Source organism: Meriones unguiculatus, chromosome 10 (assembly GCF_030254825.1).
Source record: "Meriones unguiculatus strain TT.TT164.6M chromosome 10, Bangor_MerUng_6.1, whole genome shotgun sequence".
Classification (NCBI taxonomy): Eukaryota; Metazoa; Chordata; class Mammalia; order Rodentia; family Muridae; genus Meriones; species Meriones unguiculatus.
The window spans coordinates 24,884,794-24,909,856 of NC_083358.1; the positions used below are offsets into that span (position 1 = coordinate 24,884,794).

Consider the following 25,063-nt stretch of genomic DNA (forward strand, 5'->3'; position numbering starts at 1 on the left):
TAAATGGTATAGGGTAGGCCATTGAATTATTTATTCAATCCTACTCAATTTTTCACACTGTCTCTATAGATGATTTAAAAAATTATGCCAAATGCCAGCAGAAATTTACAGCACTGATATGCCTGATTATAGTTTTTATTTTTAAATTTTTCTTTAAAATTCCAAACTTTTCTGTTTTTTCATTGTTGCATATCAGTACTTAACGTAGCAAATATAATTGAAAACAAATCGAACCTAGAGTAACCGGAAAAGAATGAAACAGAAACTTTGCTAGTTTCAGATCAGATCATTTCGATGGTTTGGGTGGGTTTGTGACCAGACTACTAGAAAAAGAAGCTGAAACATGGATTATAGAAAGATTTTAATTTGAAGCATTTGTAACATTGTCTCCTTTTTATCCCCCCAAATTAAAATGCAACAAGAATCAAAAGCATACATGAATTTAGAAAACTTTATTACAATAAGCTAAGCGTCTCAAAGGAAGGTCTAAAAGGAGCATAGTCACTTTGTTGGCTTATAGGTACATGAGATGCTGTCAAGATACATATGTGAAAAGTAAAGCTAAAAAGTAAAAGTTTGGCCAAACCAAATCTTACCTTATCATTATTAGTAATGAGTAAGACAGAATAAGGAATGAGGCTTCTGATCAATTGGGAGGTAGAGTATGCTCTGTGATTTCAAGGGTAGAACCTTCAAAATAGAATTTTTTTTCCACAAACACAATATCATAAAGGGAGTAATGAACCCACTGTCAATCCTGTGAAACTCACCATCTAGGTTTAAGCTTTGCTTTTCCATGAAAACTCAGAACCTGTCAGGTTTCAGAATAGAAATGTTTATCTCCATATCTGAATTTTAAAATTCGTTGTGCATATGTCCTGTGATTTAAAAGTAACAGACTTTTCCATTTTTCTCATTCAATTGCAAATTGCAATCGCACCATGTCATCAAAAAGTTATTTAGTGACAACTTATGGGGAGCCAAAAAGTTTCCTGTAATTTGCATATATTTTCCACATTCAGAATGTTAGCGATTAAGTTTTTCCCCTGTGTTCACTTAAAATAATATATTATTATTCAAAATAAATATAATAATAAATGTGAAATGTTGGCTGTAACGGCATATGCTAAACATTTTCGCAGTGCAACACAGCATATGCTTAGTTCTTCATTAAGAGATTTTTAAAATAACTCGTATTTAGCAAGAATACATTATCTTTTATTCAGAATTAATTATATGCTGTTTTGTGTACCATAATTTAAAGTGCTACCCACTTCTAATATGTAATACCCAAAGAAACTATGGTTACAATTCATTAGAATTGGCTTCTTTCCTTGGCAATTTCGTAGCATAATGAACACATAGTGCTGAAATGCTATTTGTTACTTGAATCAAAAGTTACATGAAGTGCTGATAGCTAACAGTTACAAATCTTTTATTATTTTTTTAAACACAGCATGCCTCATGAGAATGGGAGAAGTCATGAGAGTAATTCTTGCATAATTAGTCACTTTCCCATTCTTTGATGGTTTAAAAACCATCAAAAGCATTTTCACAGGGGCTATTGGAACTTGAGGAGACAACATTGAAAAGACATTTCATATTATTCAAACATAGGATGGCTTCAAATTATTTGCTCTGTTGAGACATATACTTTTGTTTTGTTTTGCTTTTGTTGTTGTTTTGCAAGCAAACTCTTATTTTTGTAATGACTTTGAGTTTAGTTATTTAGTAAATGTGACCTACCTACTTTAAAAGAAAGTCACCTGTCTCAGACAACAGCCTGGACAATTACTGTCATCGGCTTGGCATTTTTATCATCTCCTACTTGAATAGTTATTTTTACCTTTAGGAAAACAAGACCCATTGAAGTCATAGAAATGTACCTCTTAACTAAGAACCTGTGGTTTGTAGTCCAGGATTTTGAGCTCTATGGAATGGCATCAGTTGTCATTTTAATTATTAGTTACCATTTTATTAAGAGAGGACTAGAATGAGACCACCAACAATGCAGGATGAGCATGACAAAGAAGATAGAGGCAAAAATATAAGTCAAAACAAAATTTGCATATGCAGTTTCCATGTTTTGAACTCTACATGGAAATGTTGAATATTTTTTAAATGAAAAAAATGACAGAATTTAATATAGTACTGATCTGATAGGAAAAAAGAAAAGTTCTAAGTCTCTACAGAGAGAATAAGATCAGTATTAGGGGGCTCTTGACTGTTTTTCTTGAATCTAAATGCACACAGGCCATTAATCTTATTTGTTACCCAGACTTTGTATACTCTAGGAAACACACACATACATGAAGATATGTATGCAAAGTCCATCCAAGGGATTTTAATGCCTTATAGATTTTATTTTAATAAAGCTGAGAAAGTTATTAAGTGTTTTTTATTGATTAGACATAAAAGTGAACCTGTTTCTTTCTTAAAGCAAATCCTTAAATAGTAACAGTTCCTTTATACAACTAACGTAAGAAGCCAGTTTATTCTCATTAAAATATTTTAATAACTGAGTTTATTTTAAACTCCTATATGTTAAACATGCTGTTTAATGATGGTTATTATTTTAAACTGAAAAGTTTCAGAGAACAGGCATCATATACAGACATCTTTCCTATGTTTAAAATGACTACATGTATGTCTCCTTGTAAAGGATTCAGCTACAGGTAAATGATACTTTTTTTTTTCTAGACAGGAGGACCCAATTAAGCACTGTTCACAAAACATATTACATTAAATATTCTTAATCACAATATTGGGCATCAGCTTTGATACAATGCTAAGTGATTTACAATAATTTCATTTAATGTAATTCACTGATTTGCACACATCTCCCTCTTTGCGTCTAGTCATTCATGGTTTTTAGATGTAGATTATTCTTAGCAATGCTCCTTAAAGTGACAACAGCAGAATTTGCTCACCACAGCAGCACAAGGTGAGCAACTGGAACTGGAATCTAGCATTTTCTGCCTCATACCTTCTCATCGTTTGAACCAGGGTTCACACACAGCCAGTGAATATATTCCCTCTAGCCCATTAACTAAATTGCATATTCCTATAAACTGCAGCAAACACTTACTATACAAAACGGCTTGACTAGCCTCCAAAGCTGCTGACACTTCATTTTTCCTAAGAGGAAGCAAAAGAATAAAACTAAATTCCATGGATTCAGAAAGAAATGGAAAGTGATTAAGATGTTGACATTACTTGGGCTCTGTTACTGCCATTGCTAGAAGAAGCAATACCTCTGCCAAGATCAAAATTAATAGCTCTGATTACCCAGTACCCATCTTCTGGGACATTTACCATTCACATCTAACTCTGAAACCTTTCCTAAATCAAAAGATTACTGAGTGTGTGGGTCTAGCTTCTCTTTCATCTCAAATGCTATCATTTTTTACCTCATATAAAATTCATTCTGAAAGTCCTGAAATCGGTTTAATTTAAAATTTCCTTGAAAATTTTTAGTGCATTTCTTCTTTTCCTCTCTGCAATGGACCAAGAATATTTAATGCCGTTGGGTGTTCAATCTCCAGACTACACTGAAGCTTTTACAGTGAGAGCTGTAGGCCTATGGTATTTTGTGCATTGGGGCTTGTCTTTTTTTATACAAGGTTCCTGTGGACCATCTAATTCAACCTTATATAGGAGCCTTGTTTCAAAGGAATTTTCTAGAAGAGTTACCTTCTGTGACTGGAAATGGTCTTTGAAAAACTACCTTCATATAATGATTTCAGGTGAGCATGGGGTTTCTAAAGTAAGAAGTGTTGGACATGGTCCTTTTCACTTACGGAAAGCTTTTCCCCCTCTGGTGTTTCATTCTTTATTGAATAGGAAATAGCTTTCTTTAGACTCTTGCACATTCATACAGAGCATGTTAATCAGAACATCTCAGCTCTGTAACAAAGTATCTGGAAGACAATGATTTGCAGCAGGAAAGGTTTATGATGACAAAACATTTCAGCTTATGGTGGGAAAGTCAGGAATATCAAAATAGAAGTTTATGACAGGGGAAAGCGGTAATCTCAGGGCAGCCAGGAAACAGACAATGAGGAAGAAGGAAACAATATGTCTCTAAAAAAATGTCACTTGTTTTGTATCCCCAGATCTACTAATTCCCAGTAGTCCATTCAATTTTCTATCCACCAGTGAATTAACTTGTCTAAACAGAGACCTTACAGTTTCATTGTTTTTGTCTAACTGCATCTACCAACAAGGACCACACCTTCCACACACGAGCCTTTGAGGGATTATGCATCATCCGTAAGCTACAGTACAAAGGTGGATATAGATTCTACTTTCACGGCACCACTAGAAATGGACCTAGATGTGGTTATTTGACAATGAGCTTCCTGCACCAGCAGTGTCTATATCCCCTGGGAGCAAGGTCTTGGGACACTTTTTGCAATCACCTTCTGGTTTGAGGAGTCAGAAACCATTGGTGCCATTACTGAAAGCTACTTCAGGGAGTAGGAGTATAGCTCAGTGGAGCAGAACTTTTCTAGCACATAGGAGTTTGGGGCGCAGTCTCTAGCATCATGAAAAGGAAATCCACTCCGGTAACTGGAGATTTTTGATGTTTTGTAACCACTAGTCTAAAGTATAATTTTGAGGCCTTCAGAACTACTGGCAAGTCTCCCTTTACTCAGTTGTCTACTTCATCAATGTGTGCCAAAGATGAGACATCACCTTCTTTCCTACCACAATTCCTGTTAGAGACTCTCCCCGACTTTATAGCCATGTAAGAAATTTTAGAATCAATGTCAGAAGCAAATACTGCCTTAAAAACAGGTAATGGCTCTACTTAGAAGGTAATGGCTTATTCTCCTAAAAGCAGCAACAAAATGGCATGACAAGACCTATTGGGCCTTAAACTAGATGACAGGTTTCTAAGCTGAAGCTAATGGAGTTGAATCTTGGTTTTGACATTTACCAGCTGTGTCGCTTTTAGGAGAGTTAAAGAATATCCAATAACCTCACTTTTTATACATGAAGAGGAGTAACGTTGGTACCTTTCTTTCACATGGCAATTTTGAACATTAAACAAGACAACAAATGGAAAATGGTTTTAAGGACCCAGTAATCAGCAAAGCCTGAAAGAATATTGTACGACATGTAACCATTGATATGACTATCATCCTTTCACCCTGGCTTTCCTCATTTCAAATGGGAAGTATTAGTTGTGTCTAAAAGATGATGAATTTCAACAACTAAGCAGAACAGAATAGATATCAGTAAGAATAGAGCCTAAGGATCTTCTGTAAAAGAGGAGACAGTTTACTCCCAACAGCCCTATGCAGAAATTACAGCCACTCAGCTTACTTACAGAGGAAGTAAGCTGGATTAGTAAAGGTGGAATGCATGGTGCTTCTCTGCCTCTCTGACTTCAGAGATGAAGTGTTTGAGCCATTAATGATGGTTTTACAATTCTGCACCTATATATCAATTAATTCCCTTAGCCATGGTGAGAAGAAAAAGCTTTTTAGTTTGCAGAATTTTAACCATGCTTTTCATTTAATAGTATTTTAAACTATTGTTCTAGTTTGCTTTTCTGTTGCTATGATAAACCACGGCCAAAAGCAACTTGAGAAGGAAGCAGGTTAAAGTTCATTACTTAGAGAAGCCAAAACAGAAGCACAAAGTAGGAACTGTAGAATTGAAGCAGAAAGCATGTAGGATCCTGCTTTTCAGGGCTCCTTTCCCAGCTCATGCTTGGCTACCTTTCCATATATCCCAGAGCTCTTTGCCTAGGGAGGGTACTACCCACAGTGGGCTCATTCCTCCCACATTAATTAGCAAGCAAGGCAATTCCTACAGACATACTCAAAGGCCAGTCTGACAGAGGTAATTCTTCAGTTGAAAGTCCCTCCTTCCAGGTGTGCAAAGTTGACAACCAAAACTAGCTATTATATATATATATATATATATATATATATATATATATATATATATGTGTGTGTGTGTGTGTGTGTGTGTGTGTGTGTGTGTGTGTGTGTGTATGAGACAGTTCTTTAGGTGAATGACTCACTACTGGGCAAACATCCTCAAGCCACTATCACCTGCTAACCATGCCCACCACTTTGATGCCTTCTATATGTTCAAGGACACCTGATTTCTTCACTTATGCAGTAATCACCCTTCATTGTCCCTGAGTGCTTTTCCAGTTGTTATACTACACGTTTCCCTTTTTTTATATATCCAAGTAGATCTTTTCAATTTAATTTAATCTGTGAGTGCCCTCATTAGCCTCTCTCATTGAAGAAATGCTGTTCTCTGTGATACATATTCATGGTCAACATTGTTGACATTTTGAGTAGGACAGTTCTACTAGTTGTGACAATCAAAAGCATTTCTAAACACTACAAAATACCTCCTGAGGAACAAAAGTTGGCTCAACTTAAGAACAGTTATAGATTAGACTTCTTGTCCTGTTAATTTTCTGAAAATTGGATCACAGAACTGTCTTAATTTATGTCTATCTGTTTATTTACTTAATATTTATGTATCCATGGATAAGACTATTTCCTACTTGATTCTGGGGACTTTATTATAATAGCACACAACGTTGGTAAATTCTCCTGTTGTTATACAGTCTCCAGATATCCCTGGCAGTTAGAGCCTTTGTAAGGAGAGCTTTTGGGAAATGTTGTCTTTCCAATTTTATTCTCCCTTTGTCATTCACTTGTCAGAGTATTTTTTTATCAACTAAGATTTAGTAATAAGGCTAGTTTGAATAGAAAAGATAAGAGTTCTCAAAGCATAAGAGCAACTCAGAAAGCACTCATGAAGACAACACGGCACTGTGATATCTTACTTGAATTACAGAGCAACCACCTTTCAGAGATTACTCTTGAGTACAAGTTTGGTTTACTACAAAGTCTATGCTTTTCCAAAGACATTACACTGATAGTTCCGATTTAGGTAGTGTGGATAAAAGGAACAGTAAGAGGCAATCTTGATACCTTTTTAGTAGTCAGTGTGAGGACAAAGGATAGATATACACTATTTTGCTGACCATAGTGAATGTCATGCTGAGCTTGGTTAGTGTAGGAGTGGCTGATACAATGATGAGATGGGACATGACACACATTCTGGTGCCCATTCCATTGATGAGTTGGTTCCTCCTCAAATCTAAGAAAAACGTGTTTAGATAGCAAAGATGGAGATACTTGTCTACTGGGTTTATTAAGGGAAAATAGCTTCTTCAATTAGCCCCTCCCAATCCTGCCCTCCCTCTCTCTTCTCCCCCCATGACCTTTCCCAGGTCCACTAATAGGAGAGGTTCTCTCCCACTTCCATCTGACCCTAGCCTATCAGGTCTCATCAGGAATGTCTGCATTGTCTTCTTCCTCTGTGACCTGGTAAGGCTGTGCCCCCCTGACCCATCATCAGGAGGTGGTCAAAGAACCAGCCACTGAGGTCATGTCAGAGACAGCCCCTGTTCCCATTACTAGGGTACCCACTTGGAGACTGAGCCTGCCATGGACAACATCTATGCAGGAGTTCCAGGTTATGTCCATGTGTGGTCTTTGTTTTGGAGTATCAGTATCAGAAAATATCTCTTTGCTCAGATATTTTGGTTCTGTTGCTCTCTCTCCTAAGTCAGCATTTTGATGGACACTATTAAATAGATGTTGGTGTCAGTTGCCATTTAGTTACTCATGTAAGTCAGCATTTTATTTTGATTGCACTGACTGCCTGGGCTGGGGACACCTTTTAACTTTTCGTACCAATCTCTGAAACATGTAGTTCAAGTATTAAAATATTAAAATACTAACATATTCTACATACACACATATATAATATCCTGTCATGATACTAATCAAAGAATGAGTATTTGACCAGTGATTTATCCTCTTTTATTTCACATGCTGAATTACATTAATTAAAAATCAGATTGTAAGTACAATACCCCCACACTTCTCACATCTCTCCACCCCTCATGTCTTCCCTACTTCCTTCAAATTGATTAAAATGATGAACTTTCTTTCTCTCTCTCTTTCTCTCTCTCTCTCTCTTTCTTTCTTGCTTTCTCACTTTCTCTTCTTTCTTCTTCCCTTCCTGTTCCTCCTTTTCCTCCTCCTCCTTCCTCCTCTTCTTCATCCTCTCTTTTCTCCTCCTCCTCCTCTTCATCTTCTTTTTCTCTTTTTACTACTATGATGAGAAAGAGATTGCAAAGTACATCTCATTATACTTCTGGAGGTACAATAATTAAAATATCATTTCTGGGAAATATTCTTTATTGTGTATGCAATTTTAAAATCCTACCTCTTTTGACTCAGCAATTTCTCTTCTTAGCATCTGTGCTAAAGAATGTGCAGGAGTAAGGACAGAGATTAATATACAAACATTTGCTGCTTTGTTACTTTTAATAGCAAAATTTAAAAACTACCCATAGTCCAATAGTGTTGGACGGTTCTATAGTTTTTTGTTCACCTTGGCAGGCAATTACACAACCATTAGAAGCGGGGTTCCCAAAGATGCATGAAAATGCCCAGGGTGCATATTCAGTCAGGTGCAATAGAATAAGAAAAACATCAATTGTGTTAAAAAAAATAGCAGAAGAAAACAGTGGAAAAAAATGTTTGTTTTCTCGTTTATTCATATTATTTTCTAAAATTTTGACACCGAGTAAGCATTAGTGTGTAATAAGAACAATGTGAATAAATAAAACCTAAAAATTCTGTAAGATGAGGAATTTAAACCAAGGAAAGATAGGTTTCCAGGGACCCAGTCCACTAATTCCTCACAAAGAAACAGAAACAGGGGAAAGAAATGGGTGGGTGTTAAGAATCCATATGTGATCTACCAATAAACAAGGAAGATGACTGTTTCAAGGCCTTCCAGAGATTAGGCTATAAAGAGACATCAACATAAACACATCTGCTTGCCTCAAGGAATTAAGCTTATTGTCTGTGACTTTGTAGGGCTCAGGACTCAGTTGCATCAAGGAAGGTATAGAAGCACGAGACTGTGAAACATGTTTCATTTTCTAACCACGCTAATGGAGTTAAAGGGAAAAAATGCAATAAAATGTCTAGAAGATTCACTATGGAATGCTGATTAGGAAACAAAATGCTCAGGCATATACTTATGAAGGCACATACATGCAGATCTGTACAGGCAAAGTAAATGATAAATTTCATTGTTAGAAATAAAAAGATAATTGTGCATAAAATATGTTAATACCTTCGTTAAAAACATCTTGGCATGGAGCTGAAGTAAAGTTACTTTAGTAGTGTCAAGCTTATCATGTGTGTGCTCAAGACACACACACACACACACACACACACACACACAGAGAGAGAGAGAGAGAGAGAGAGAGAGAGAGAGAGAGAGAGAGAAATTTCAAAGATTTTTCTGCTCAGAAAAATCCAAAGCAAATTATGTTGTAAAAAACAGCATACTTAACATTTTATCTCTTCATAGACATGAGCTTTTGTCTGCCTTTGTGGGTTTTCTTTGGTTAAATGATTGTGCTGGAGAAACTTCCTGACTAACTATGCACTGGCAACTATCTCCTTCTCCCTGCAATATGTCAGGAATCCCAGATATGAGGCAGATAGAGATCTATTACTGCATTTTGTGTGTGTGTCCCAGCACCTGATATGCTATGAACTGCCAATTGTTTCCTGAAAGGATTTTGCAGCACCTCCTCAAGTAAAAGGTTCTGTCAAAATTCATGAGTTGACTTTGCTAATTTTTGCCATGACTCAGGCGGCTCACTCTTAGTGTGGGAATCCACACATACAAATTAGGCAGGGATCATGCCACCTCTCACATCCAAGTGGAAATGAATTTTGACATTGTTGTTAGGCTGGTAGACTAAAGCGGCTGGGTTATACCTTGTTTAACCTCAGGCATCAGGCAGCCAGCAGCCCTGGGCTGTAGATTAGCCTCTGCTTCAAGTTTTCTATGTAGCATTAGTTCTGCTTCCAACCCTGCTCCTGTTTTATGTGTGTTTGTTTTTTCCTCTCCTGCTTGTGGATGGAAGATCTAGAATCAATCTAGGATGCTGTTCCCAAGAGCCTATACCAGAGATCTTTATTTTCCCCCTGCCTCATACATTTCAGTGTGAAGTTGATTGTCAAGCACTGCTTGAAAAAAGAGTAAGCGACAAAATCTTTTTTAGATTATGAGCCTTTATTAAGTAGGTCGGAGTCCATGTCATGCTATAACTTTTCTAGAAAGGTCTCAAGAAGACTCAGTATCATAGCATGGGGGGAGGGGAGTTTTGTTATGTTTTAAAGCAAAAGAATGTCTAGTCTATAGTGGAAGTGGTCTGCCACTAAGGATCATTTTTGATGCTGTCATCAGTGGTATAGGAAATATGCTTGTTGCCTCTGAGAACATATGTATCACACCTCAAAAGCAATGTGAGAGGTTTTGAGCCCAATCACTTCATGCACATTTATTAACTAGTATCTGTGAATTGTTTCCTCTACAGAGAATTAGCAATGTGAAAACAAGAAACTGTAAAGTCTTGTGAACAAACACAATCATGTTTATTTATGTTTTGTCCTCAGCATCAGAGAGAATTCTTTGACATTGCTGTATTGTCAGAACATAAAAATCTCCAGCAGAATGAAGAAATAATGCCATAGCTAGGGAAAGTGATCATAGCCCAAGAAACAGCAGAATAACACAGTGGCTATCTATGCAAACTATGCATCTGTGTTTCCACATCTGTATGGGCTTTAGTCACACAGAAAACATACAGATGTCTCTGTGGTTCACCAAGAGGATATGATTCATCATTAGGAGGAGCAGGCAAGAAAAAATCATTGCAGTGACTTGTAGATGAGCAGAACACTAAAATGTGTTACAGACCCCCTTGAACATTTGTGAAATTTCTTGTTTCCAAGTTCTGTAGATGTGTAATAACTCAATATTTGATTTAAAAGGATTTCTTTCTTTAATCACATTGTTCTGGATGTATATCCACATAAGGATCTTTTTACAAAACCTCATAATTCAAGTCATTGTCTTGACATTGAGCAATATGTTACGATATCGTGTGTGTGATATGTAACACTTGCTAATTTTGTTTTTACTTTTCCCTTCTCTCAGTTGTCATTGTGCTGTTCATTAGTGTCACTGTTGTAGTTAGATAAGGAAGTATCATTTCCATTGGTTTAGTCATTCTCTTTAAGCTAAAATTTCATTTTTCTGCTACATGCACCTTACAATAAATAAATTTTCCTTTTGTGGAGTTAAGGAAGGCAGCTACACACATTATGAGTTTCTACAAGCCATGCTCTCTTTTCGATTATCTCATTTTATCCATATATAATCGTCTATAAAGATGCCCATATCACTTTTTTCCTCAGATAAGAAAACTGACATTTAGGGAGATCAAGTGATTTTCAGGTGCTCATATGTTGGAATGGTGCAGGCAGAAGGTAGATATGCTGGTGTCTTTACGATTTCATGACCTTTGCTTGAAGTGTTTGCAGAAGGATGAAACCCAACAAGATTTCTCCCTCCTCCTTCCTTAAAATAACTCCATGCAATGGAAAGTGTATATGGCTGTGTGCCCAGGCAAATCTCAGCCCTATTTACTGTCAGGCACGTCCTACATCAGACTACCTTAGGTACCCATTACTTCTCAGACCAGAACTCTCTTTCCAAGTGTTCATGGGATTAGAAATTTTATGTTCCCAAGAATGAGCTGGAGGGAGGGAGGTGTTATTCCAGCTTCTACCTGTTTTTCTAGTCTCCATTTTCCCAGGCTGGGCTGTGAGGTTATACTAACCAGAGTTGTCTCTCAGTGACCTTGTGACAGAAGACTTTCTTTCTGGTTTATCAGCATACTTGGGAAACAGAGAAGAAAAAGCAAAGGAAGTCATATTTTTTAAGTGGAGGATGCAGAAACTTGAAAAGAGGTGTGTAGGAGACCAATCAAAGAAAATCGTCTTGACTTCTTATAAATGAAACCCAGGTTTAACAAGTGCCCAGGCGGGGAGGTATGATGTATGCTTCTCATACTGAAATGTAGTTACTACACTTTGACAGGTGCTATTATTCCTTGAGAAACTCTAAGGGGGTACAGATGTAGGGATCTGTTTCAGCCTGGGGCTAAGCATTCATAGCTTCTGCTCCCCTGGAAGGGCAATGGTCTAGGTTGTCTGTCAATGCTGTAATTTCAGGCTGTATATCCTTTGTCAAAATTAACTGATTCCCTGCATCAAACCACAGCCCCCAAATAAAGATTTTGTGTGTATGTGTGTGTGTGTGTGTGTGTGTGTGTGTATGTTCCATTTAGCATGCATGACAGACTCAATAGAAAACCATCATTTCTGTCTAATAGCTGAGATGGCTGTTCAGAAAAGGTGGTCAAATCCCTAGGGTCACCAGTTGGGAGAGGTCTGGTGGCCCTGACACTGTCTTGTGTGTTTACTGCCTGTGCAGAGTGCTGCAGCCTCCTGGAAGCATCAGGCAATGCCTGTTTCATCCAAGGGAATAAATCTTCAGGGTTGTATTGCCTGTCAGAGGTAGATTCTCCTGAAACACTCTTTTGGCTGTCCTGTGAAAGCCAGTGATTCACGGATCCTTGCCAAGGGATCACCATAAATCCTGTTTAGACAGAGAAATCCCTAATGAAAGAAGGGGTCTTTGCAGTGGCCCACAGCCTTGAGCAAAAGCATCAAGAAGAGGACTGTTTGCAACAATGCTTGAGTGGAGGCTGAGGACTTGATTGCATGGACAGAGACACAGATGGTCTTATAAGTAGGGTTTGATGAGGAGAGGCCCCTCACACCACAGGGCACGTGGAAAGAGATTTAGCACAGGATCATTCAAAAAGCCACTATCACATGTGGGTTCTTCTAGTGTTCCTTCAGAGTTTCTATGTCTTATTTTGAATTGAAAAATATTGACTAGTGCTCTGTCCTTCTGAGTTGTGAGAATTAAAGGAAAGTATACTGCCAGTCCTTTCTTTCAGTCCTTATTTTTGTGTCTCTTTTACACTGGCCAGCTGTTCAGGATGGATATGATGACTACAAAATGAGGTGTGGAAACACATTAGCAGCCACACAGGTTTTGTTTGTTTGTTTTCTTTTGTATGGGAAGTCAGCCAGTTCAGATCTCAGATCTAATAACTATTTGTTAGAGGGAGTAGAATTTCAGGAGGGAGGCAATAAATGTATTCATGTGGTGTGTTAAGGAATACTTTCTTCCCTTCGTATATTTTCAGGTAAATAGATTCTAATAAAAAATCAACCACTTTTCTACTTTAGGATGGGAAACTAAGGTTACCCTGTTCTGACAATGTTTGCCACATTATGCACAACAGTTAGGAAGTATTACTAAAACTTTTTATTTCAGTGAAAGTCATTCCATTTGCTTTTCTTGGTTATCCTTTCTTTTTCTCATATAACCCTCTTTCATCTTTCTGCTTCTGTGTTTCTCTCCCACACAAACATCACAATCTGAGAAAGAGGCCCAACTTTGGGGATGCTCCTCTGGGTATGGAGGACAGCTCTTGGGTGCCTTTTGAACAGCTTGGGGAGAAGTAATGTCATGCTCTTATGTGTGCGATATTTCCCAGCAATAATTTTATAAAGTAGGGGCTGGGGAGATAATTCAGCAATTAATAGCATTGGCTTCTCTTCCAGAGGAACCTAGTTCAATTAATGGCATCCATATGGCAGCTCACAACTGTCTAGTCTATAACTCAAATTTTATAAAGTAGACATTATTGGGGTCATATTCCAGACTTGGGGAAAACAAAACAAACAAACAAAAAACAACAAACAACTAGCTTTTAAAGAAGCTTATCCAGTTGTCTACTTGTCTGATACTGTGCAGCAAGCAAGTGATGAAGCCTCATCTACACTTCAATTCTTCTTTTTCTTCCCTGGAGTTTTCCAGGAGGCCAGGGAAAGGCACTTAATTCAGGTGTATGGAATAGAGCGTGTTTTATTTCTCTCATCAGCCACTCCTTCCCTCTATTTAGTCCCTGATCTGACAATGTGAAATGAAGCACAGCACCTCCTCTGTGGCTTTCCTACTTCTGATTCTGCAGCCAGGCAGAGAAAGAAGGGAAAAAGAAAGTTAAATGAACTCCCCAAAGGGCAGTTGCCAGGTAATCAGTGGATATTTGCTTTATTCTATTTGCTTGATTTAGAACAAAACAAAACAGCAACTGTTCCCACCTCGGGGTCCAAGTACTTAAGCCTAGATTTAACAACAGCCGTTTTATGAATAATGAAAGAGTTTGCACCTTGTCAGGAAACAGCCCTGACATCAAAGAGACACCAAAATGAAACTTCAGTGGAAACTTCCTCCCAGCACCCCAGCATCAGCTTCCTGCAAGGCCTTACTCTCTTAGAGTGCTGTCTCTGGACCAAGGGCTTACTTCCTGTCTCCTGGGAAGTTACCAAGCTATGCAGGATCTCTGATCCCTCCTTTGGCTTCCTACAGTAGAATTGGTTTAATAAAAGCCCTGGTGACCTACCGGCACACCAAAGTCACGGAAGCACCTCTCAGCAGAGGAAGGTCAAACTCAGCACCAGGATGGGATGGGATGGGGAGGATGAATGAGTTTGCCTGGGTACATAATTTAAGAGGGGGCTACAAAGTACAGATAGCAGCATAAACAGTATCGGAAAAATGTAGGAATATGTATTTAATAGATACACATACACATGCTCTTAGACATATTCCATCTTTTCCCTTCTGAATCCTTGTGGGAGAAGGCAAGAGAAGTTGGTTGAATTACGGGAAGTTGTACTTCTTGTTTTCTTTAAATCCTCTTAATTTTCAGCCAGTGAAACATTGTGGAGTCGCTCTCATTTTACGACGCATATCTCTCTGCTGTTAAAATGTCAATAACTGGTTAGACCTAAAGAACCGAGTGTGCTCATCAGCTCAGCTGGCTGGGCAGAAGCCACCCTAAGGATGCGACAGAGATCAAAGCAGGTGGTAGGCATCGTGGTGCTTTTCTTGAGTACACCTCAGTAGTTAACTCAGTCAACTTCACAAGACAGCCTAAGTGACAGAGAATCTGTTAATCTCTGTTTCCCAGACAAGGCTGTAGAGACATTTCTGAGGATATCCAGTGAGTAAACTAAAGAGGAATTCAATTACCTGCAGTTTACTCACTCCAAAGCCAATCTCTGCTCTCCAGTTCTTAATGACCTGCAGTCTACAGCAGAATTGTGTCGAATAAATTTAAACATATTCAAAGTTATAAAGCAAACCTACCACTTCTTTCAAACACTTCTGTGTTTGAGTGCTATATTGCTATGTACTTTGTTATTCTGAATATAGCTTTCTGATATTTGTCAGTTAAAGCATTCTTCGGAGTAATAAAAGGAGTAATAAAAGGGGAGCAATGGTTAATGGGAGCTGCTCTGTTCGTTTGTAATTTTGACAGCCACTGTCCTGATAACTGAGCTAGGAAAGGATGTGGGGATTCTTTAGCAGGAGGAATACAGTTATTTCCAATCTGACTGCTGAGGTCCTGTAGCCTCTGTGGACAGGAGTCCCGTTTGCCAGGTGTGCTCTACGCTCGACTGTGCTAGTGTTTACATCTTATATTCCTCTTCTGTAACAGCTACGCACTGGCCTCTCTGGCTTGTGTCTGTGTGGGACTCATTAGCAGTGGGTATGTGTCTCACACAGTGGTTCATTCACAGGCCTGCTAGCAGTGCCAGGGGCTGGGACTGCCTCTCAAGCCATCCTGGGAGGCTGCTATGCAGAACAAAGCTGGGTTGAGTCCTCTCGCAGTCCCATGGCCCTCTGTTTCCACGTGTGAGATCCCTGAGAAGGAAGGCTTTGGAACTCTCATCGCCGTAGCCGGATTCCGACCCTCTAGGATGACTGTAAGTGGCCAACTGCTGCTTGTGACCTTGTGATGGTAGAGTGAGTAGGCACTGGATTTATCAGGTCTGGCCCCTCCATCTGCCAGCCAATGCACAGGTGCCAGTCACCCTGCCCAGCACAGGCAGGCCAGATATGGAAGAGTGGCTTGCAGATCCTGGCAGAAGGGACCAGCTTTTGCAGGCTTTCGTTTGGCATTGCTCCTTGTCCTGCTTGTGTCGTTGCAGCTGCCGGCTCAGCACCATCACACTGTTTCTATCCTCTCTCCTTGGGTTATGATTGTCATTTGATTCAGTTTGTTTGTATTCCACTGTGCACTGCAGCCAGAGCTGTGGCTGGCTTGGCCAGGACCATGGATCTGTGTCTCAGGAACTTCAGAAAGTTTCTTCTGGTCTCTCTGTGAGAGAGATGGTTTGGAAGGGGTGCTGCTTCCAGATTGCAGAGTCTGGGACACGTGCTTGGGGCACTGTTTCTACCTTCTGTCTTTGGTTGCCTCCTCATTAAATCTGTCTGGGCCTGTGGTCTTGACTACCAATTGGTGTCTGACCTAGTTACAGGGAGCCACCATGTAAGCCTTCGCTCATCACATCAAATAGATCTTAATGTTTTTTTTTACTTGTGCTTCAAATTGGGCTTTGTCATTTTAGTGTGCTCTTACCTACCTTGAATATGTGTGGGTGGATATGTGTATATGTATGATGAGAGCATGGAAGAGTACATGTGTGCTCACACTGGCTGGGGGAGGGGTAACTGGGATTCAGCTTCCTAAATGAGCCTGGCATTTTACATTGCTATGTTGGGAATCTGCTTTAGGGAAACAGGGCTCTGCCTCTGTGCAGAACAGTTAGCAGACTGTTTTCTGAGTCCATCCTTGTATTTTCCACAAAGAGCACTTTGCCTTGAGAACTGATTCTCACAGTTTCTTTCTACCTTGGTTTCAGGTCTGTTTGCACCAGGGAGTTCTGCAAAGGATCTTTTAGATTGTTTAATGAATGAAAATTTCAGTTGGGATACTTACAGCAGGCAGCTCGTGGCTCCATTGGTTCCTTTCTCAGCACCACTGAGTTATGTGGTGACTTACCTGTTTGGCTTTTGTTTATGCTGAGCTCACTAAACAAAATGTGAAGTTGGTTTTTCCAGCATATCTGAGCACCCAGGACCCCTCATCACCGTTTTTGACATGCACTGTGAAAATGACTCTCTCCAAACAAACTGGATGAAGCAACAACCAAATTATTTTTCCCATATTAAGTTAATCGTATGCAACTAATTGCCAATCAAAGATCCTAATCAGTATGAGTGTGTCAGGGTTAGCATTTATTTTCTAAGCTTATTTCTATAAGCCTGACTTATAGCAAGACTGGAAAAAGGCAAGTGAGCAACAAGCAGCTTCAGCAGGTATCTCTAAAAATAATAACCTTTGCATCTCTGTTTGACTCAAGTGGTTATTGAGAGGTCACTGCGTGTCTGGCATGGAACCCTGTGTTTTCAGTTTTATGTTAATTATTTATTATTGCATCTTTAATGCTCTAGGCAACTCTGTAAGTTAGGAAGAAGATGCACATGAGGAAACTGAGGCTTATTCAGTTGAGTTGATCTGCTTTCCTCTCCTTCTTCACCTCCCCTCCCCATCCCAGCTCCTGCCAGAGCAGCACATTTATGAGAACGGAGAGGGTTCAGGCCAGGATTGGACTTTCCCAAAGGCGAGTAGTCACTAACTCCCGGTCTCCACGGTGCTACACAGCTGTTTGCTTTCCAGGGTAGGGAATATGGCTCATGTTCTTCCCATGTTCAATGGCTTCTTGCTTCGTCTGAATATCTTGGGCAAAAACGAGTCTCTTTCTCCATAGAGTAACAGAGCTTCAAGTTTTCAAAGACATTCATCGTGCTCAACTGCTAATTGTGAAAGATGAGAAAAATGAGGCCTCTCTGTTTTAAAAAACAAAACAAAAAACAGTTTGCCTGTGGTCAGAAGACATGGACTGGAGTCACCCTAGTTTGTAGGCTCCTTAGCTGGGTGGCAGTATACTACCTAGTTTATTCGGAGACCATACATATCTCAAGTGTTTCACTTGGTGATGCTATCCTGGCTGCAGTGAGAGCAGCTAAAACTAGATACACTACAATCTCATTAGAGAAAAGGATCCAGTATTATCCATCAGTTAGTCCCTCAACCTCAGTATATCCTCAGGTGGTCAGATAGATGAATGTGTATCTTGGATGGAATGATGGAGCTTCTAGAACCATTTTTCTCATGCTCTCATCAACAGTCTGGTACTTGCTGACCTCCCTTCCTGGATTCTCCAAACACCAAGGAGTATTTTAGACTCAAATTGATGCTATCAATATTTAATTTGACACTTCGATGATTCAGGCATTTAGCGTTATAAACTATTCTCCAGTTTCTATTTTGGAATAAGTTGGCTCTTTCTTTTGGCAGCTGTAGGTGGAACATTTTTTCCTGGCTGTTGAAGAAAAGTGGTAGAAGGGGTTTAGTCCTCAGCACCCGAGTTCACACTGGATATGCCCAATTCAGAGATCCACCTTGCAAAAGAAATAGGGCACGTTGCCCATTGAGGTTGAGATCATGTAGCTTATAATGTTACAAATTCCTAGGATAGATAACAACTTTAACATTGAGGAAGAAGAAAGGAAACCTCACCACATTTTTGTTTATGGAGACTAAATAATCTGTTTCTTTTGTTATAAAATTTAGGGAAAAGTTTACGTTGATGTCACTTGAGTAAAGGTTTTTATTTCATAGTGAATTACAACAAAGTAACTCTGCTTTTTTGATTTTGCTTTCAATTCATGGAATTGCTAAGGTGGGAAGGGCTTGCTGTTGCATGCAGTCTGTGGGCAGAACTTTATATTACAACAAGACACTTCTGACATTATGTGGAGATAGAAATATAATCCTTTTTAGTAATCTGGGAGGAATAGAATGAGACTATTAAAGAATCACTTTATTTATGAGGTACTTAACATCACATCAGTTACTTCATTCAGAGTCAGACTGCCAAAACTTTGATGTTTTATTTCTGTAACTGAAAAAAAAAGTCCTTGAAACATGCATAGGAAAAAAATCTATAAATAGTCAATATCAGGATTTTTTGCTATTTTTTCCATATTTTGTATTTCAAATAAATAATGTGGCTTTGCATGCAAGAAGCTTCCATGGTTGCCAGAAGCATTTCCCTTGTTCCTGAAAGTGAGTAGCATTTAAGCTGGATTCCAGACAGACATATGTAGTCAGAACTATACTATTAAAAAGACAACCTTGTTTTCAAAGTCTCTTCCCCACAAACACATAGGAAGGCAGAGCACTAATTATATTAAATGCATTTGCTTACTTCCAGGTCAAATCTATAAAGATTAATACTTTAATTAATTAGTACTTTAACGTGAGGTGACAGAGTTTTAGACTATGAATCTGAAGAAAGGACGTGGTAACAATCTGGCTTCTAAGGGTGGGTGGAGAAACCCTTATTAACTAAGTTTACATCATAATTTGGCAGGTTGCTGGAGAAGCTTCTTAGGTCACTGAAAATAGACAGTCTCGTAGATCCAATCGTGTCATCATTTTGCCTTGCCTTGTCTTTAGGCCATCTTATTTTAGTATCCCTCTTGTTTTTACGTTGAAGATCTTATCCTAGACCATCTACCAAAAAAAAAAAAAGAAAAAAAAAAGAACAAAAGTCTAGGTGAATCAGATATGTGTGCTTTTTACATGCTCCTTATGAGAGTCTAATGTACAGGGTGAGTGAGTTGTCTTAACAAGCAAAAATGCTCACTTCAAACTTGATGGTCTGTGTTTGATCCCCAGGACCCATATGATGGAAGGAAAGAACCGACTCCCAAATGTTGGTCTCTGTTCTCCATGTACAGCATACATGCTATGGCATGTGTATGCCCATTCTCCCACCCCCACCTGCAACAACAATATAGAGGATTCTGTTATGCACAACAATTATGAACAACTGTTCAACCAAAGACATTATCAAAACACAGCAAACAAAGGCAAGCAACATGGAGCCTGAGCACAATGTACTATAGATTGACATGATCGCCAATGAAAGCCAAGCTCTGACAAAGCATGCTGAGTTACACAAAACTGAAAGCGTAGCTAAAAGTGAAAAACAAATAAGTTTATGATAATAAAGATAAAGATCTTAACCCCAAATGCTAACATCTAAAAGCTGTAATGGAGATTACTTGTATTGATTAAACAGGAGAATGAAACGAGACCCCAGTCTGTCTCTACCCCACTATTGCCCCTGCATCAGCTTTTGGGATATTTCTGTATTACCCCTGCATTAGCTTTTGGGATATTCCAGGATCCATTTTAAAGCCACTGGATTATATGACTGAGTTGTCATTTGTCTCTTAGTTCCTGAGATTTATGACTTCTCTCAAGACTGAAGTCTGGGTGTCTCTCTGTGGTTTACAGCACCTACAGAAAGTGATACAGCATACATTTCAGGGACAATAAGTAATGCAGAGGACAGAGTCTCTACCCTTCATAATTCCACAGGAGCGAGGTCAATTGCAAATGGTTGGAAAGAGGTTTCCTAAGCGTTTATTCAAGGACAGAATTTCTTATTGGCTAAGAACAGTTGCCATTGCTTCTCATTTTATCATTGTCACTGATAGCAGCTGCTTGCTGGCATGTGTGTCCTAGTGTAGATGGGTCCTAGAGAAGAAGTCACGGTAAACTGTTTCAGAAAGCTTTCAAAATCTTCTCTGTATCGTTGATCACCTCTTTTTTTTTTTGAGTTTGGACTTTTATTATTATTATTTTTAATTATTTATTAATTACACTTTATTCACATTGTATCCCCCCTGTGGTTCCCACCCTCCTCCCATCCCAATCCCTCCCTTCCTGTGCCCTCTGCATGCATGCCCCTCCCCAAGTCCACTGATAGGGAAGGACTTCTTTTCCTTCCTTCTTATCCTGGTGAATTAAGCCTCATCAGGAGTGGCTGTATTATCTTCTTCTGTGGCCTGGTAATGTTGCTTCCCCATCAGGGGGAGGTAATTAAAGAGCAGGCCAATCGGTTCATGTCAGAGGCAGTCCCTGTTCCTATTAAAATGGAACCCACTTGGATACTGAACTGCCATGGGCTACATCTGTGCAGGGGTCTCCATGCATAGGTTATGCATGGAAGTTATCTCCATGTCTAGTTCTTGGTTGGAGTATCAGTCTCCGTTGACCACCTCTTTATTCTTGTCTGTTTTCATGATTGAGGAAGGCTCTTCTTTGATTCTCTGGTTAACTGACCACATGGAAGATGCTCAAGAAAAATCTCAGGGGCAGAACAAATGGTCCACATAGATAATGCCTTCAAAAAACATTCTCATTAATTAATCTATTATTCACTTTACACTCTTATTGCAATTGCAGCTCCTTCCCTCCTCTCCTTCCAGTCCCACCCTCTTATCCTCTTCCCTCTTTTCTTCTCCTCTTTTCCCTTTCTCCTGAGAGAAAGGAACCCCTCCCCAACTAACCAGGCCAGGGCATAAGATGATGTCTTTATGAGCCATGTGTGTATGTGTGTTTGTGGAGGGTCTACATAAATACTGAGGATAGACTATCAGGAAGTCATATTGAGTCAGGGCCTTAATGAACTAAGATTTCTGAAAGAAAGGAAAGCACTCTATTCAGAGTGAAAGGAATGAAGGAAGCATGGTGAAACAACACAGCAATCCTAGGACTCAGTGGGTTCCTCTCAGAGTCTGCCCCAGGCTAAGTGGAAGGTAACCTGAGGCTCACTTGGGAAGAGTATCCCTGAGAGCAGGGTATACCAGTTGGCATAATAATGAGCCCTGGAGAAAGACTCCCTGGGTGTGAGTTCCTATAGGCTATGTTCCTGGACTAAATCACCCTGTGTATCTGAGATATCCCTGTTTTCAAATAGGAACAATCATTGTGACATTCTATTGAAGCATGGCACTTCACAAAAAGCAGGGCATATGAAATTGGAGACTTAAAATAGTACATAAGAAACAGAGGACACTGGTGCTTTGAGATTCTGAGTGGTATATGCAGGCCCATGGCTCATGTGAGCTTGCAGCCTCTATTTGAGGCTGGACTTTGACTCTTCTGTCTTTCTGGCAGCGGAAGGGTGTTCAATATCCTTCTCATCTCCCCTCACCTGAAACTGACTTTGTGTTCTCACATGCCAATAATCTGTGAGGCCCCATAATTCCGCCTCTGAGGATGATGCTTGTTTTCAAGACTATCTACTTGAGAGGAAATGGAATAAATAAAACAGTGACATCAGTTCCTAGAATGGATGGCTGTCATCAGACTTGACCTTGTGGTGTATCTCTGTCCCACTGAGTGACATAGCTTTTGAAACTGCATGACTTTTGCTGAGAACAGTCTTTGCATTAAAACTTTAGTTCAAATGATTTAATGATGTCATTTCCCCTTCTTCATAATATTGTATTATATAAAACACAGCCATTTTTGGTACTGAATGTGTCTTTTTAGGTAGCCTTAAATTTCCCCTGGAGTAAAACAGGGGAGGTATAAATGTGCAAAATGCATTTTAAGGAAAAGGAAGCAGAAGGTGAATTCCAGACTCTGTAATTTCCAACCTAGTTTCTTATTTATGGAGACCCAGTTTTCTGCAGTTCTTGCACAGGGCTCTCTCCTTGTCACTAGGTCAGCGTTGACACTGTCTCTGCCTATGATTCTTTTTTCTTTCTGTCCTTGGAAGAAAACTGCCCTTCTTCCCAGTGATCCATTTAGACATCTCACCTGGCTTGTGATGCTAATGATTCCAAAGTAGGGAGGTGTGGAGGTGTTAGATGCAGAGACTGTGGTCACAGAGAGCTGCAGGCTCTTCTTCTGTACCCTCCTTCCATACCCCAGTCTCTACCCCTCAAAATAACTAGTGAGTGATAGATAGACCAAAGTTCCCCAACCCTGCAACCATTTTGCCTCTTATATTATGTACTCAATGCTGTCTTTTTGTTCATTCTTTTTCTTAAGTACATTTTAAGAAAAATAATATTGTTCTCATTTATGAGAAACCAGTAACTTTTGTCGTAAAAGCGAGGTAACCAAAACACTAGATATAACTAACAAGCAATATAGCTGAGTTCACTTTGTGCCCCCCAGGCTGCCTTCTCTCTTTGTGACCACAGAGAAGTCTTAGGAATCACTGCAAATGGATTCTTTTTGCAGAGATCATCATACAAAGAATAATAAAGATAGTTCAGTATGTCTTGGTTACATGCTATTTAATACCAACAATAATTGTTCTTTGTTTTGCCCCAGTACAATAAGGTTTTACATCAGTTCATTTATATAGTCTTTGTAGCAGAACAATAATTTATGATAATAACAATTAATATTTAGTAAGCAATAACTTTGTCCTACAAACAAATAATGTAATTTGTAGACCTCATCTCCTTTGCCTCAGTGTACCTCTCTGAGGTTTATGATGACCATTTGGCTGGTATCATATGAGATGGAGTCCCAAATCTCAGGTCTGGTTAACCAAAAAGTACCAAATGAGAACGTGTTTGCATCTCTCGTTGAGATCTCCAATTGTCTACTATTTATAGACAGCTGGTCACTATTACCATAACTTGGTCCCTTCCTTGATTTATTTTTACTGGAAACAAATATATTTTGTTTGAATGATGAGGCTGTGTATACTTTCTCTGAGGCCAACCTTTTGCCTGCAGCTCTGAAGACTGAAAAGCTGAACATACTGTATGCCTCCTGGGAGCTGAAACATAACTCTCTACCACCTTACCCTCACAGTGATTTCCGTACTCAATAGCCCTTATGGGTCATCTTCCTTATTATATTGGGGTTGTCTCAAGAAGCCCCACCTCTGACTCATGTGGAACACTAGAGAGGCACAACTTGTGAGACCACTGATACTGGTGGTGAAAGCGGGTTGCTTTTAGCCAGGGGCACTGATGGTGATTGAATAAGAGAGATACTTACTTTCCATCATATTTTCCATCGTATCCAGTGTCAAATTAACTTGATAATTTACTGGATAAGGGAAACTGGCTTAAGTGTTTCCAAATACCAGCAATTAAATTGTGAGTAGCATATCTGCTGTGTATGTACAAATTTACATGTAAATTATCCATCAATCTATATATCAGCATCCACCTCAGATCGTTACAAGCATCAAGGAGGAGAACACATTAAGAAAAACTGACTTAGATCCAGCCGGATTCTCTTGGCTGAAGATGTAAGATAAATCACTGAGTGAGTGCTATGGCAGAAGGAATTTAAGAAGAATCCAGCCTCTGACTTGAACAAAGCTACTTCATATATGAGCAGGAATTCTTTTCTGCCATTCCTGCAGAGAGAGTAATTGGAGCCCTGTCCTATGTCATGACACAGCTCTACATGACTGAAGAGCATATCGTTTTGGTTTTAGTTTTGTTTTTCTTTCCTCATTCTTAGTTCTTAACAGTATTCTTGAAAGTAGGCGTCACTTTTTTAAAATGTTATTTATTTTTATTAATTACAGTTTATTCACTTTGTATCCCCCCATAAGGCCTTCCCTCCTCCCCTCCCAGTTCCATCCTCCCTCCCCCTTCTTCATGCATGACCCTCTTTTAACCAAACAATAGTTATAAAAGAAGAAAATGCCAGGCAAATCCTTGAAGATGTCTTTGCAAATCTGCAAGTACCTTGAAGGTAAATGCTGGGGCAATCAGTCTAGATAAAGCTTCCTTTAAGAACAGATTCTTGATCTTGTCGAGTGACTTCCCCAGACACCTTCAAGAACTGCAAATTCATACCAATGAAGAATGCTATTCCACCAACATAGGTCAGCAGACCACAACTGAAACATTTCTACAGCACTGCTCACTCCCTCCCCATCCTGAATAGATCTAGTGTACTTAATGAGGAAAAGTGGAGACCCTGAGACCCCACTGGATTCCTTCTGTGACTCATATCATCCTTCAATGACCAAATTCCTGTTTGTCCCTGAAGAAAATTACAAGACTTCACTCACCAAAGCCCTTCAAATGTACAGGTGCCTCAGTGAGAATATGGTGTCAGGAACTCTCTGTCCCTTTACCATCTTACCTATTTACATGCTGTTTGTGATTATGTAGCTTGGGCCTTTATCCACCTGATAGGCAATGGACAAGAAAACCAACAAGATTTTGCACCCGTGTGAATGTATAGACAATTAGAGTTCTCAAAGCTTTTACACTCAGAGCATTTTATTTGAGTCTA

General features: G+C 39.3%; 1 protein-coding gene across 3 annotated transcripts in view; it reads left to right on the plus strand.

Annotated features, from left to right (window-relative positions):
- Positions 1-25,063, plus strand: part of Cdh11 (cadherin 11) — a 156,680-nt gene that overhangs the window by 33,141 nt on the left and 98,476 nt on the right. Inside the window, exon 1 of one of the 3 annotated variants that reach the window (XM_021658819.2) lies at positions 15,602-15,836. The exons of the other annotated variants lie outside the window; for them this stretch is intronic. The gene's annotated coding sequence lies outside the window, so the exon portion shown is untranslated. Of the gene's footprint in view, positions 1-15,601; positions 15,837-25,063 lie in introns of those variants that run through there. 3 annotated transcript variants of the gene reach the window in all.